Source organism: Oncorhynchus masou, chromosome 2, assembly GCF_036934945.1.
Source record: "Oncorhynchus masou masou isolate Uvic2021 chromosome 2, UVic_Omas_1.1, whole genome shotgun sequence".
NCBI classification, from domain to species: domain Eukaryota; kingdom Metazoa; phylum Chordata; class Actinopteri; order Salmoniformes; family Salmonidae; genus Oncorhynchus; species Oncorhynchus masou.
Genome location: NC_088213.1, coordinates 5,257,426 through 5,273,438, shown reverse-complemented (window position 1 = coordinate 5,273,438; position 16,013 = coordinate 5,257,426). Strand labels below are relative to the sequence as shown.

The 16,013-nt window shown below is 43.3% G+C and overlaps 1 pseudogene; it reads left to right on the top strand.

The window, feature by feature from the left end:
* Positions 1 to 16,013, top strand: part of LOC135552268 (non-muscle caldesmon-like) — a 73,863-nt pseudogene that overhangs the window by 15,304 nt on the left and 42,546 nt on the right.

The window sequence follows — 16,013 nt, the reverse complement described above, 5'->3', positions numbered from 1 at the left end:
GTAGTCTGTGATAAATAGCACAATATGTTTCATCTGAGTATTTGTTATAGTCAAAATAATCCATACCTTATGCTTGTTTTACTCAAAAACTAGTTGTATGACCTCAGGTCAATGAGGCCTACAGGCCATAAATAGCAAATAGAAGTCCAAAACTTGTAATGTTCATCAAACTCATTTTCCTCAGAAGCTTCTGCATTCAACACATGTGGTGTGGTTGTGGTTATGCTTAGACGTATTCTCCAGACCAATGCATAGGGAATTGTTGATATGTTGTCCCCAAAATTATATAGGATACATTTTCTTCAAAGAAAAGTGCTAATTAATGCATTTTACTACGTTTCTTTAGTGTTTTCACCGATTGAAAGATGAAGAAAAAAGTATTTATCCACAATCGACTATGTGTAAGACAGGTCCTGGAGCGTCTTAACTAAACAAAACCATATGACCTGATTAGAAAAACCTGGCCACATCACAGCCTTCATAAAACAGTTTTTAACACATGATTTACTTCTATGTCACACCCAGAGTCTTTGACCTGTTTAGATGAGCCTACCAGATCAGGGAAAAAACTCTGGGCCCCAGGAAGACAATCCCCCCCCCCCCCCCATCACTCTGGGACCCGGGGTGCCACCTGTGAAATCACCGCACAATGTTACAAATGAGAAGACGAGTGTCGTGCTCGATTTCCGGAGGTGGCATTCAAGACAGGATCATTTCGTAAGTTTATACAACAGTATTGTCCCTGACGAACCTCACAAAAATGTCCCTTTGCTATTGTCAATGTGAAAACGGACTTTGACTAGACGTGCATTCAAGGCAAGCTAGTTCCTCACACCTGACTCCATTTTATAAATCAAATCAAATTTTATTTGTCACATACACATGGTTAGTAGATGTTAATGCGAGTGTAGCGAAATGCTTGTGCTTCTAGTTCCGACAATGCAGTAATAACCAACAAGTAATCTAACTAACAATTCCTAAACTACTGTCTTATACACAGTGTAAGGGGATAAAGAATATGTACATAAGGATATATGAATGAGTGATGGTACAGAGCAGCATAGGCAAGATACAGTAGATGGTATCGAGTACAGTATATACATATGAGATGAGTATGTAAACAAAGTGGCATAGTTAAAGTGGCTAGTGATACATGTATTACATAAGGATGCAGTCGATGATATAGAGTACAGTATATACGTATGCATATGAGATGAATAATGTAGGGTATGTAAACATTATATTAGGTAGCATTGTTTAAAGTGGCTAGTGATACATGTATTACATAAGGATGCAGTCGATGATATAGAGTACAGTATATACGTATGCATATGAGATGAATAATGTAGGGTAAGTAACATTATATAAGGTAGCATTGTTTAAACTGGCTAGTGATACATGTATTACATAAGGATGCAGTCGATGATATAGAGTACAGTATATACGTATATACATAATTGGATGTGTTAGATTTGTTGTGTATAAAATTCATGTTCAGTTCCGTTTCCTGATTCATTTCAATCGGGATGAACGGACTTGATTTGAAGTACTTCTTGATTCTCGTCAAACGTCCTTATTTGTTCCCCTGTGTGTTTAAAATGAGAAAAACATCCCAATAGTAACAGTTCCTCACATTCTGTGCCAGGCCCCCCCTATCGTTTTAGACTCATTATTTAGCGACACCCCGAAGAGAGAACAGCAACACACGGGTTCATTACATTAGAGTCAACTGAGCTCCAATATAAACTAGAGGTTTGGCAGCTCCGTCTTCTCTGTGGTCTACATAGCAATTATATGGGAAATGAGAATGGTGGGCTTTGATGTGATTTAATGATAAACAACCTTAATTAAAACAGTAGAAAGAAAGATATTTTATGCAGTATTTATTTGCATGGCAATCTAAGTCTAGTCTATGGATGGATCAAACATTTTTTAATTGATTTAGATTTAGAAACAGAACAAAGATTATTAAAGAACATTTCCCCCTGGTCAAGATGAGTCAGTCCTTTTATTATTTTATGAAATAGTTTAGGAAACAAAATGGCTGAATTGACATGAATGTTTCCATTGTGGTGAATTAAAGGCCATTGTTGAGGAGGACTGTCAGTCGCTGTGTTGGCTCCACTTACAGTAAGAATGGAGAGGAAATGATGGATCCTAGGAGTGTGTGTGTGTGTGTGTGTGTGTGTGTGTGTGTGTGTGTGTGTGTGTGTGTGTGTGTGTGTGTGTGTGTGTGTGTGTGTGTGTGTGTGTGTGTGTGTGTGTGTGTGTGTGTGTGTGTGTGTGTGTATGGCTCTCCTGTGTAGAGTTCATACCAGGACAAGAAAATCCTCTTTGACCCACTCCAACCTCTGGCATCCTCCTCTTCAGTCCTCCTGACCATAACTCTTCTCCAGAGTCTCTTTTCTCCCCCTCCCTCCCTCCCTCGACCAACTTACCCCCTCCCTCCCTCGACCTACTTACCCCCTCCCTCTGCCTCCCTCCCCACTCCTTCCTCTCTCCTCTACCTCTTAACCTACTCACCCCCTCCCTCTGCCTCCCTCCCTGCTCTCTCCTCTGCCTCTCGACCTACTCACTCCTCCATCCCTCCTCTCTCCTCACAGTAGAGTTATCTGTCAGGTGAGCTGGTTATTTAGTTAGTAGGGTCACAGTAGAGTTATCTGTCAGGTGAGCTGGTTAGTTAGTTAGTAGGGTCACAGTAGAGTTATCTGTCAGGTGAGCTGGTTAGTGAGTTAGTAGGGTCACAGTAGAGTTATCTGTCAGGTGAGCTGGTTAGTTAGTTAGTAGGGTCACAGTAGAGTTATCTGACAGGTGAGCTGGTTAGTTAGTTAGTAGGGTCACAGTAGAGTTATCTGTCAGGTGAGCTGGTTAGTTAGTTAGTAGGGTTACTGTACAGTTATCTGTCAGGTGAGCTGGTTAGTTAGTTAGTAGGGTCACAGTAGAGTTATCTGTCAGGTGAGCTGGTTAGTTAGTTAGTAGGGTTACAGTAGTTATCTGTCAGGTGAGCTGGTTAGTTAGTATGGTTACAGTAGAGTTATCTGTCAGGTGAGCTGGTTAGTTAGTAGGGTTACAGTAGAGTTATCTGTCAGGTGAGCTGGTTAGTTAGTTAGTAGGGTCACAGTATAGTTATCTGACAGGTGAGCTGGTTACTTAGTAGGATTATAGTATAGTTATCTGACAGGTGAGCTGGTTAGTAAGTAGGATTACAGTATAGTTATCTGTCAGGTGAGCTGGTTAGTTAGTAGGGTTACAGTAGAGTTATCTGTCAGGTGAGCTGGTTAGTTAGTTAGTAGGGTTACATTAGAGTTATCTGTCAGGTGAGCTGGTTAGTTAGTTAGTATGGTTACAGTAGAGTTATCTGACAGGTGAGCTGGTTAGTTAGTAGGATTACAGTATAGTTATCTGTCAGGTGAGCTGGTTAGTTAGTTAGTAGGGTTACAGTAGAGTCATCTGTCAGGTGAGCTGGTTAGTTAGTTAGTAGGGTTACAGTATAGTTATCTGACAGGTGAGCTGGTTAGTTAGTTAGTAGGGTCACAGTAGAGTTATCTGACAGGTGAGCTGGTTAGTTAGATAGTAGGGTCACAGTAGAGTTGTCTGTCAGGTGAGCTGGTTAGTTAGTAGGGTCACAGTAGAGTTATCTGACAGGTGAGCTGGTTAGTTAGTTAGTAGGGTCACAGTAGAGTTATCTGTCAGGTGAGCTGGTTAGTTAGTAGTGTCACATTAGAGTTATCTGACAGGTGAGCTGGTTAGTTAGTAGGGTTACAGTAGAGTTATCTGTCAGGTGAGCTGGTTAGTTAGTTAGTAGGGTTACAGTAGAGTTATCTGACAGGTGAGGTGGTTAGTTAGTTAGTATGGTTACAGTAGAGTTATCTGACAGGTGAGCTGGTTAGTTAGTAGGGTCACAGTAGAGTTATCTGTCAGGTGAGCTGGTTAGTTAGTTAGTAGGATTACAGTAGAGTTATCTGACAGGTGAGCTGGTTAGTTAGTTAGTAGGGTTACAGTAGAGTTTTCTGACAGGTGAGCTGGTTAGTTAGTTAGTAGGGTCACAGTAGAGTTATCTGTCAGGTGAGCTGGTTAGTTAGTAGGGTCACAGTAGAGTTATCTGACAGGTGAGCTGGTTAGTTAGTTAGTAGGGTCACAGTAGAGTTATCTGTCAGGTGAGCTGGTTAGTTAGTTAGTATGGTTACAGTAGAGTTATCTGTCAGGTGAGCTGGTTAGTTAGTTAGTAGGGTCACAGTAGAGTTATCTGACAGGTGAGCTGGTTAGTTAGTAGGGTCACAGTAGAGTTATCTGTCAGGTGAGCTGGTTAGTTAGTTAGTTGGGTCACAGTAGAGTTATCTGTCAGGTGAGCTGGTTGGTTAGTAGGGTCACAGTAGAGTTATCTGACAGGTGAGCTGGTTGGTTAGTTAGTAGGGTTACAGTAGAGTTATCTGTCAGGTGAGCTGGTTAGTTAGTAGTGTCACAGTAGAGTTATCTGTCAGGTGAGCTGGTTAGTTTGTAGGGTCACAGTAGAGTTATCTGATAGATGAGCTGGTTAGTTAGTAGGGTCACAGTAGAGTTATCTGTCAGGTGAGCTGGTTAGTTAGTTAGTAGGGTTACAGTATAGTTATCTGACAGGTGAGGTGGTTAGTTAGTTAGTTAGTTAGTTAGCTAGCTAGTTAGTAGGGTCACAGTAGAGTTATCTGTCAGGTGAGCTGGTTAGTTAGTTAGTAGTGTCACAGTAGAGTTATCTGTCAGGTGAGCTGGTTAGTTATTTAGTTAGTAGGGTCACAGTAGAGTTATCTGTCAGGTGAGCTGGTTAGTTAGTTAGTAGGGTCTCAGTAGAGTTATCTGTCAGGTGAGCTGGTTAGTTAGTTAGTAGGGTCACAGTAGAGTTATCTGTCAGTTGAGCTGGTTAGTTAGTAGGGTCACAGTAGAGTTATCTGACAAGTGAGCTGGTTAGTTAGTTAGTAGGGTCACAGTAGAGTTATCTGACAGCTGAGCTGGTTAGTTAGTAGGGTCACAGTAGAGTTATCTGACAGGTGAGCTGGTTAGTTAGTAGGGTCACAGTAGAGTTATCTGTCAGGTGAGCTGGTTAGTTAGTTAGTAGGGTCACAGTATAATTATCTGACAGGTGAGCTGGTTAGTTAGTTACTTGCCTAGTTTTAAAAAATTATATATCCTCTGGTTTTCACTTTGTTCCTCTCACATGTATCTCACCAGTAGGAGGGAATATGTTTGTAGACTTCCTGTGTGTTTCTTACTCTGTCCAAAAGCAACAAAAAAAATTAAAATAGCTCCACACGTGAAAATATGAAATTTTATTTGTATATTCTCTTTCGCTGCCTCTGTGTTCCAGGGTGACGGCCCAGCGCAGTATTGAGGATGCTGAGGAGATAGAGCGGGAACGGAGACGAAGGGCCAGGGAGAGACAGGGAGACCAGGACCCCCACACCCACACTGGCCCAGCCAGCACCACCAGCCCCACACCGGACAATAGGCTCCCGGAGCTATATCCAATGTAAGTCACAAAGCTGAATGGAGGCTGAAGAGCCAACACTTTCCTGCTGTAGAATCCTACAATAGAACATGCTGCTCTGGTTATCCCAGACAGCACCAGGGTGTAAGACGAGACGTCCCACACCAGTCTTGTTGTCATCTGTAGCAGCTGAGTAGCTCAAGTCATGTTTGTAAAGCATGAGGTGAACTGCTTACTGTAGTGGCGCAACGGTCTCAGGCCCTGCATCTCAGTGCTAGAGGCGTCACAACAGACACCCTGGTTCGATCCTGGGCTGTATCACAACCCTCGCCGTGATTGGGAGTCCCATGTGACGGGGCACAATTGCCCCAGCTTCATCCGGGTTAGGGTTTGGCCAGGATCGGCTGTCTTTGTAAATAAGAATTTGTTCTTAACTGACTTGCCTAGTTAAATTAAGATTAATTAAAAAAAATATAAAAAATAAAAATGTCTCAATGGTGCTGAATAGACTGTAGGTAATCTGACTGATGTCTCAATGGTGCTGAATAGACTGTAGGTAATCTGACTGATGTCTCAATGGTGCTGAATAGACTGTAGGTAATCTGATTGATGTCTCAATGGTGCTGAATAGACTAGGTAATCTGACAATGTCTCAATGGTGATGACTAGACTGTAGGTAATCTGACTAATGTCTCAATGGTGCTGAATAGACTGTAGGTAATCTGACTGATGTCTCAATGGTGCTGAATAGACTGTAGGAAACAAGACAATGGTGCTGACTATCTGATGTCATTAGCTAGCGTTCGCTAATGAAGTGCTGTCACGTATCCTATCAGGGTTTACAGTATATAGACCCGGGCTGTGTCTCAATGGACCTGGGTTGTGTCCCAAATGACTCCCTGTTTACTATATAGTGTACAGGTTTGACCGGAGCCCTTGGAGAACAGGGTGCTCTTAGGGTCGCAACCTTCAGTGTGCTGTGCTATTGGTTTTAAATGCCCTGTCAGTGTTGATGTGTATTGAAGGGAGAGAACCTGCTCTACCCAGGGGGAGGCATTGAGCTGATCAGGAAAGGAGTTGACATTGCTTATCTACTGTTAGGCCTTACATAGTGAGTGAGTAAGTGAGTGAGTGAGTGAGTGTGAGTGAGTGAGTGAGTGAGTGAGTGTGGTGAGTGAGTGAGTGAGTGAGTGTGTGAGTGAGTGAGTGAGTGAGTGTGTGTGTGTGTGTGTGTGTGTGTGTGTTTGTGCATTCATGTGTGTGCATGTGTGTGAGCCATGTTCCTCCACAATGTTCCTCCACAACAGGTCTATTGTATTGAATCAATAGTTTCCTCTTAAAGATGTGTGGTAGTTTAGGCTACTACTTCTTGTTCCCTTGGTTAGTCAAATATATTGGTGACTCAAACCTACTGGTGACTCAAACCTATGGTGACTCAAACCTATTGGTGACTCAAACCTATTGGTTTAGTGACTAAAACCAATTAGTTACTCAAATATATTGGTGACTCAAACCTTGGTGACTCAAACCTACTGGTGACTCAAACCTTGGTGACTCAAACCTAACTCAAATATTGGTGACTTAAACCTACTGGTGACTCAAACCTACTGGTGACTCAAACCTATTGGTGACTCAAACCTATTGGTTACTCAAACCTACTGGTGACTGAAACCTACTGGTGACTCAAACCTGAAACCTACTGGTGACTCAAACCTATTGGTGACTCAAACCAATTGGTGACTCAAACCTACTGGTGACTCAAACCTACTGGTGACTCAAACCTACTGGTGACTCAAACCTATTGGTGACTTAAACCTACTGGTTACTCAAACCTATTGGTAACTCAAACCTACTGGTGACTCAAACCTACAGGTATATTGGTGACTCAAACCTATTGGTTACTCAAATATATTGGTGACTCAAACCTACTGGTGACTCAAATATATTGGTGACTCAAACCTACTGGTGACTCAAATCTATTGGTGACTCAAACCTACTGGTGACTCAAACCTACTGGTGACTCAAACCTATTGGTGACTCAAACCTACTGGTGACTCAAACCTATTGGTGACTCAAACCTATTGGACAAACCTACTGGTGACTCAAACCTACTGGTGACTGAAACCTACTGGTGTGTTACTCAAACATATTGGTGACTACTGGTGACTCATATTGGTGACTCAAACCTCAAACCTGGTGACTCAAACTGGTTACTCAAATACTGGTGACTCAAACCTATTGGTGACTCAAACCTACTGGTGGTGACTCAAACCTATTGGTGACTCATAGGTTGCTACATTTCTCGTTAAGAAAAATCTAGTTAAAGAAACATCTGCAGGGGTGTGGTAGTGGTTTCAAATGTTACACAGGAAATAAATGGTCCTTTATCCAGAAGAAAAACACTTGCATGTAGATTATTTTTTTAACCAGAGATCTAATTACGCTACATTCTTAGAAAAAAAGAGTTCCAAAAGGATTCTTCGGCTGTCCCCATAAAAGAACCCTTTTTAGTTCCAGGTGGAACCCTTTTTGGTTCCAGGTGGAACCGCTTTTAGTTCCAGGTAGAACCCTTTTTAGTTCCAGGTAGAACCATTTTTAGTTCCAGGTGGAAACCGTTTTAGTTCCGGGTGGAAAGCGTTTTTGGTTCCAGGTAGAGCCATTTTTAGTTCCGGGTGGAAACCGTTTTTGGTTCCAGGTAGAATAACTGTTATTATTCTACTTGTTAATGTTATTCTGTTATTATGCTACTTGTTAATGTTTTAATGCACTTCTATGCAGCACATTAATAAATCAACCTAAACTATATTTATTTTTTGCTTTGTTGCAACAATGAGAAACGAGAAATGACAGAAGGCCGAGGCTACAGGAAGAGAGCATGCCTTCGTCCCAAAGGGCACCCTATCCCCTGTGTAGTGCACTACTACACCGGGTTCTGGTAAAAAGTAGTGCACGACTACATCGGGCTCTGGTAAAAAGTAGTGCACTATATGGTTAATAGGGCTCTGGTCTAAAGTAGTGCACTATATGGTTAATAGGGCTCTGGTCTAAAGTAGTGCACTATTTAGGGAAATGGGTGCCATTTGGGATACAGCCCATAGCTCACTCAGAGGAAACAGGATGCAGCAGTGGCGTCCGTTCCGTTGGCAGCGAGGTCGGTCGGTTGTTCAGTTTTGTGTACGTTTCCATGGCCACAGCACATGTGTGTCCCGTTGCCATGACGCTGAGCCACAGGCCCTGGGGTCTGGCTAACACCTGTCATCTGCTGGGCTAAACTGAAGCAAACAGGAAAACGCTCATCCAGAGGCCAGGCTCCTAGTGGCCCCGGACTTTAATGCAGGGAAACTTAAATCACTTTTACCTCATTTCTATCAGCATGTTAAATTTGCAACCAGAGGGAAGAAAATTCTCATGGCTGGTGCTGTAGTGGTGCAGGTTGAGAGCTTTAAGTTCCTTGGCTTCCACATCACCAACAAACTAACATGGTCCAAACACACCAAGACAATTGTGAAGAGGGTACGACAAAACCTATTCCCCTTCGGGAGACTGGAAAGATTTGGCATGGGTCCTCAGATCCTCAAAAGGTTCTACAGCTGCAACATTGAGAGCATCCTGATGAGTTGCATCACTGCCTGGTTTGGCAACTGTTTGGCCTCGGACGGCAAGGCACTACAGAGGGTATACCAGGCGGTGTCAGAGGAAGTGTGTGCCCAGTACATCACTGGGGCCAAGCTTCCTGCCATCCAGGACCTCTATACCACGGCCCAGTACATCACTGGGGCCAAGCTTCCAGCCATCCAGGACCTCTATACCAGGCGGGTGTCAGAGGGTAGTGTGTACGGCCCAGTACATCACTGGGGCCAAGCTTCCTGCCATCCAGAACCTCTATACCAGGCGGTGTCAGAGGAAGGCACTACAGAGGGTAGTGTGTACGGCCCAGTACATCACTGGGGCCAAGCTTCCAGCCATCCAGGACCTCTATACCAGGCGGTGTCAGAGGAAGGCACTACAGAGGGTAGTGTGTACGGCCCAGTACATCACTGGGGCCAAGCTTCCTGCCATCCAGAACCTCTATACCAGGCGGTGTCAGAGGAAGGCCCTCATACGGCCCAGTACATCACTGGGGCCAAGCTTCCAGCCATCCAGGACCTCTATACCAGGCGTTGTCAGAGGAAGGCCCTAAAAATTGTCAAAGGCTCCAGCCACCCTACTCATAGACTGTTCTCTCTGCTACCACACGGCAAGCGGTACCAGAGCAGCAAGTCTAGGTCCAAGAGACTTCTAAACAGTTTCTACCCCCAAGCCATAAGACTCCTGTACAGCTAATCAAATGGCTGCCCAGACTATTTGCATTGCCCCCCCCCCCCGCTGCTACTACTCTCTGTCATTATCTATGCATAGTCACTTTAATAACTCCACCTACATGTACATATTACCTCAATTACCTCGACACCGGTGCCCCCGCACATTGACTCTGTACCGGTGCCCCCTATATACAGCCCCGCTATTGTTATTTACTGTGGCTCTTTAATTATTTGTTATTCTTATCTCTTACTTTTTTAGGGTTTTTCTAAAAACGGCATTGTTGGTTAAGGGCTTGTAAGCATCTCACTGTAAGGTCTGCATCTGTTGTATTTGGCACATGTGACAATACAATTTGATTTGATGATTTGACACACGCACACACACACACACACACACACACACACACACACACACACACACACACACACACACACACACACACACACACACACACACACACACACACACACACACACACTCGGCTGCTGTAGGCTGACTGCAGGTGTTTGGCTGTAAAGACTCACTTCCTGTGACCGCTGCCTGTCCGCTGACCTCTCTACAGTACCTGACCCCCCTGTCTTTTCCCCTTTCACCATTGTGCTGACCGCTAACAATATTACAGAAGCCACCTGATTGTTTTCACAGTGGTTAGCAGCTAGCACGTTTAGCCACCTGATTGTTTTCACAGTGGTTTAGCTGATTGCAGTGGTTAGCACGTTTAGCCACCTGATTGTTTTCACAGTGGTTAGCAGCTAGCACGTTTAGCCACCCGATTGTTTTCACAGTGGTTAGCAGCTAGCATGTTTAGCCACCCGATTGTTTTCACAGTGGTTAGCAGCTAGCACGTTTAGCCACCTGATTGTTTTCACAGTGGTTAGCAGCGTTTAGCCACCCGATTGTTTTCACGTTTAGCCACCTGATTGTTTTCACAGTGGTTAGCAGCCACCTGATTGTTTTCACACGTTTAGCCACCTGATTGTTTTCACAGTGGTTAGCAGCTAGCACGTTTAGCCACCTGATTGTTTTCACAGTGGTTAGTAGCTAGCACGTTTAGCCACCTGATTGTTTTCACAGTGGTTAGCAGCACCTGATTGTTTTCACGTTTAGCCACCTGGTGTTTTGGTGCCCTTGAGGTGAGGCAGACAATCAACTATTGGCTTCAAGATGGATGTCTTACGTAAACAAACTATGAAGAAAATATAATATATCTAAAAACAGTTGTCTAATATGTACACTACCGTTCAAAAGTTTGAGGTCACTAAGAAAAACAATTGTCCATTAAAATAATATCAAATTGATAAGAAATACAGTGTAGACATTGTTAATGTTGTAAATGACTATTGTAGCTGGAAATGGCAGATTTTTTATGGAATATCTACAAAGACATACAGAGGCCCATTATCAGCAACCACCACTCCTGTGTTCCAATGGCACGTTGTGTTAGCTAATCCAAGTTTTTAATTTTAAAAGGCGAATTGATCATTACAAAACCCATTTGCAATTATGTTAGCACAGCCAAAAACTGTTGTTCTGAATAAAGAAGCAATAAAACGGACCTTCTTTAGACTAGTTGAGTATCTGGAGCATCAGCATTTGTGGGTTCGATTACAGGCTCCAAATGGCCAGAAACAAAGAACCTTCTTCTGAAACTCATCAGTCTATTCTTGATCTATTCTTGTTGTTGCAAGAAATTTCCAAGAAACTGAAGACTTTGCAGAAGACAATGCTGTATACTACTCCTTTCACAGAACAGCGCAAACAGTCTCTAAACAGAATAAAAAGAGGAGTGGGAGGCCCTGGTGCATAACTAAGCAAGAGGACAAGTACAATAGAGGGTCTAGTTTGAGAAACAGACACCTCACAAGTCCTCAACTGGCAGCTTCATTAAATAGTACCGCAAAACACCAGTCTCAACGTCAACAGTGAAGAGGCGACTCCGGGATGCTGGCCTTTCAGGTAGAGTTGCAAAGAAAAAGCCATATCTCAGACTGGCCAATAAAAACACAAGATTAATTAAGATGGAGAGGAACTCTGCCGAGAAGGCCAGCATCCCTGGAGCTCTACCTCCAGTTACTCTTCACTGTACAATGCAGCTTCCTGTACTGGTTACAGCTCTACCTCCAGTTACTGATAGAGGAATGACTGGTTTACAGCACTGTGTTCAGCAATGACTGGTTTACAGCTCTACCTCCAGTTACTGATAGGGAATGAGCACTGTGTTCAACAATGACTGGTTTACATCTCTACCTCCAGTTACTGATAGAGGAATGAGCACTGTGTTCAACAATGACTGGTTTACAGCTCTACCTCCAGTTACTGATAGAGGAATGAGCACTGTGTTCAACAATGACTGGTTTACAGCTCTACCTCCAGTTACTGATAGAGGAATGAGCACTGTGTTCAACAATGACTGGTTTACAGCTCTACCTCCAGTTACTGATAGAGGAATGAGCACTGTGTTCAACAATGACTGGTTTACAGCTCTACCTCCAGTTACTGATAGAGGAATGAGCACTGTGTTCAACAAATGACTGTTAAGGTGAGTTAAAATGACAAATCATCAAATGCATAAAACATGATTAAACATTAAGACACTGTGACAACAATGACTGGAAAATTACTAATCTGAACCACTCAGTTACTACTTAAACTTGACAAAAATGAATAATTAAGACTTTTTTTTCATTTAATAGATGGAACCTGCATTTTTTTATGTTCACTACAACAAACCTCTAGTTACTATTAATGAATGAGCACTGTTAATTCAATCATTTTAATTCAGAATACTTAATGTACTTTAATGGAAAATAGTGAACAAAACATAAAACAGTTAAGTATTTACAACTTCTAAAGATATGGGTGCCATATGGGTGCTGATGTCACTTTAAGTTTTGAATACTCAACAATACTTTGAGTTGGGTCTACTTCTAGGACGGGTTGATAGGTTTACTACAACGGTTCTCAAAGGCATCAAAACATGATTAAACATTAAGGAGTACTAATCTGAACCACTCGGTTCTTAACGGGAACTGATATACTTTAAGTTGGGTTTTCAACGGTTTTTGCAGAACTGATATTTTGAGTTGTTTACTACAACAAATTTAAGTTCAAGGAGTCAGCAGAACTGATATACTTTAGTTGGGTTTACATTAATGGAAAATAGGAACAAAACATTTTAGGTATTTACAACGGTTCTAAAGAACGGGAGTTAGCAGAACTGATATACTTTGAGTTGGGTTTACTACAACATTTCTAGGCAACGGGAGTTAGCAGAACTGATATACTTTGAGTTGGGAACGGTTCTAGGCAACGGGAGTTAGCAGAACTAATGATTTTTTACACTGTGTTAATGAACAGTTAGGAATTTAGCCGAATTAGCCTGTTTTGAATTCAGTTGACAATGCATTAGGTTGAAGTGTTGAAGGCTGTAAGTATTGTCTGTCTTTTTCGAGGGTCGACCTGGCCATCTTCGGCCTGGATAACCCTGTCCTTAGATGTCATTACTCTTGAAGGAAATGTTTAATACAGCACTATATTTCTATAGTGGCAAGATAGATATCTGTTGAACAGTTAGAAATGACTGGATCACCTTTAGGTTTGACTTGTTATTAACAATTGTACCTGTCTCTTCAGGTGTGAGAGTGAGCTGAAGGCTAGTGGCTGCCAGTTGGCTCTGGAGGAGGACGAGGGCTTCAGTGACTGGACCCAGAGGTTGGAGAAACGCAGACAGCGCCACCTGGAGGAACAGGAGTCCTCGGAGGACCATCAGCCCCAACAGCAGCAGAATCATCACCCCCAGCAGCATCACCCCCAGCAGCATCAACCCCAGCAGCATCAACCCCAGCAGCATCACCCCCAGCAGCAGCAGAATCAGCCCCAGCAGCATCAACCCAAGCAGCAGCAGCAGCCCCAGCTGCTCAGGCTAAACAGAGCCTCCCCAATCAGGCCCTGCTTGAAGACACGTCCTGGACCTGGGCCCGAGGAGAGGGAGGAGAAGGAGGTAGAGTGGGAACGAAGAGCCAGCAACAAGACACAAGACACTTCAAGAAGAGTAACAGATGACAAGGTAGAGTTACGATTGTGTATATGCCGTGCTGTATCCAATCATCACTCAAGTCACACCGTCGTCTCTATTCACGGCAGGGCAAAGAGGGGAAAGCTGATGTTTGGGCTGGGATGCCAAACTTGACCGCCAATGACGTTTGATGGCAAAACTCAAATTGGACTATAAAGTGTTCTTCTGAATGCTCTGTTTGTTTTGTTTTCTTAGGTCGTGGAGAAGAAGAAATCTGAGCTGAAGACTGTCTCTAAAGGTAACACACAGTAAAATAGTCTAAAGGTGTGTCCAAAATGGAAACTGCTCCAAGGAATCACTTAAAAGAGCCTCAGGTGGTCCAAAAGTAGTGCGAATATAGGGATTAGTGCCATTTGGATGGCCAAAAGTAGTGCACTATAACGGGATTAGGGTTCCATTTGGATGGCCTAAAGTAGTGCACTATAATGGGAATAGGGTTCCATTTGTCTGGCCTAAAGTAGTGCACTATAACAGGAATAGGGTGCCATTTGGCTGGTCTAAAGTAGTGCACTATAACAGGAATAGGGTGCCATTTGGCTGGTCTAAAGTAGTGCACTATAACGGGAATAGGGTGCCATTTGGCTGGTCTAAAGTAGTGCACTATAACAGGAATAGGGTGCCATTTGGCTGGTCTAAAGTAGTGCACTATAACAGGAATAGGGTGCCATTTGGCTGGTCTAAAGTAGTGCACTATAACCGGAATACGGTGCCATTTGGTTGGTCTAAAGTAGTGCACTATCAAGGGAATATGGTGCCAATTTGGACACAGATTCAGACTGGGGCCAGATCTCACTATTGTAATGTCCAAATTCAATTTAAAGAGGAGGAGAACTCAACACAAAGACTGAAGCTGTCTGAGTTTCTTTATTTATAGTTTCCTTGGTTTCAGTCTTATCTTCCTGCTACAGATGGAGGATCTTTATTTGAGCCAGTTTTCTACAGCAGGAAAATAATCCTGCAGCAACAGGAAATGTGAATTATAGAGTGGATTATTATTTATGGACACTTTTGAAGGGGTTGATACATCATTCGTAAGGATAAATCAAGTCTGAAATTGAAAAGTGGAAATGACAAACTTCAGAAGACAACTAGTTTTACATTTCCTGCGTAGCATGAAAGCTCTCCTGCAACACGGCGATCAAATTAAAATCCTACATCTGTATGGGTGATGGCTTGTAGAGAGAGAATAATAACTTCTGTAAAGCATCTATCAGTTCCTACTTCATACTGAACTGAAAAAGAGGCATGACAAGATCAGTGACTCTCATCACTTCCTGTATGGGCTAGCTCAACATCCTTCCTTAATTTAACCAAGCCTTAAGAGTGAGCTACTATCGGGTGTTGAGACACAGCTAGAGATACATACAGAGATGGCTGAGACACAGATAGTCATGGATGAGACACAGATAGAGATGGATGAGACACAGGAAGACATGGCTGAGACACAGATAGAGATGGCTGAGACACAGATAGTTATGGAGGAGACACAGAACGAGATGGATGACACCCCAAAAGACATGGTTGAGACACAGATAGTCATGGACGAGACACAGAAAGACATGGCTGAGACACAGAAAGAGATGGATGACACCCCGAAAGACATGGTTGAGACACAGATAGTCTTGGACGAGACACCAAACGACATGGATGAGACACAGAAAGAGATGGAAGAGACACCGAAAGACATGGATGAGACACAGATAGTCATGGATGAGACACCGAAAGAGATGGATGAGATACGTACTTCTTCCTTGTTTGTCACTGAAGGAGACAGGTAAACATTTCAAAGCAAACTGAGGGAATCTTGTGGATTGATAAGATGAGAACTGTCCAAAGTAGTTCATAGCTACATCAGTGGAGATATTAGAAGGTGTTACATTTATAATGCAGTTTGATCATAGTGAGAGACGGAGCAGCTTCCTCCAACCGTTCCTCTAACTTTGGACTTTACTTTCATCCTCTCCTCTCCTCTCCTCTCTCTCCTCTCCTCTCCTCCTCTCCTCCTCTCCTCTCCTCTCCCCTCTCTCCCTCCTCTCCCTCTCCTCTCCTCTCCTCTCCCTCTCCTCCTCCTCTCCCTCCTCTCCTCCAGTCGTAGTGGCAGCTTGGGAGGGCAGAGACCGGAGGAGGTGGATGGAGAGGTTCCCGGGGGCAGCTGGAGACAGAGAAGACACCAGGCCA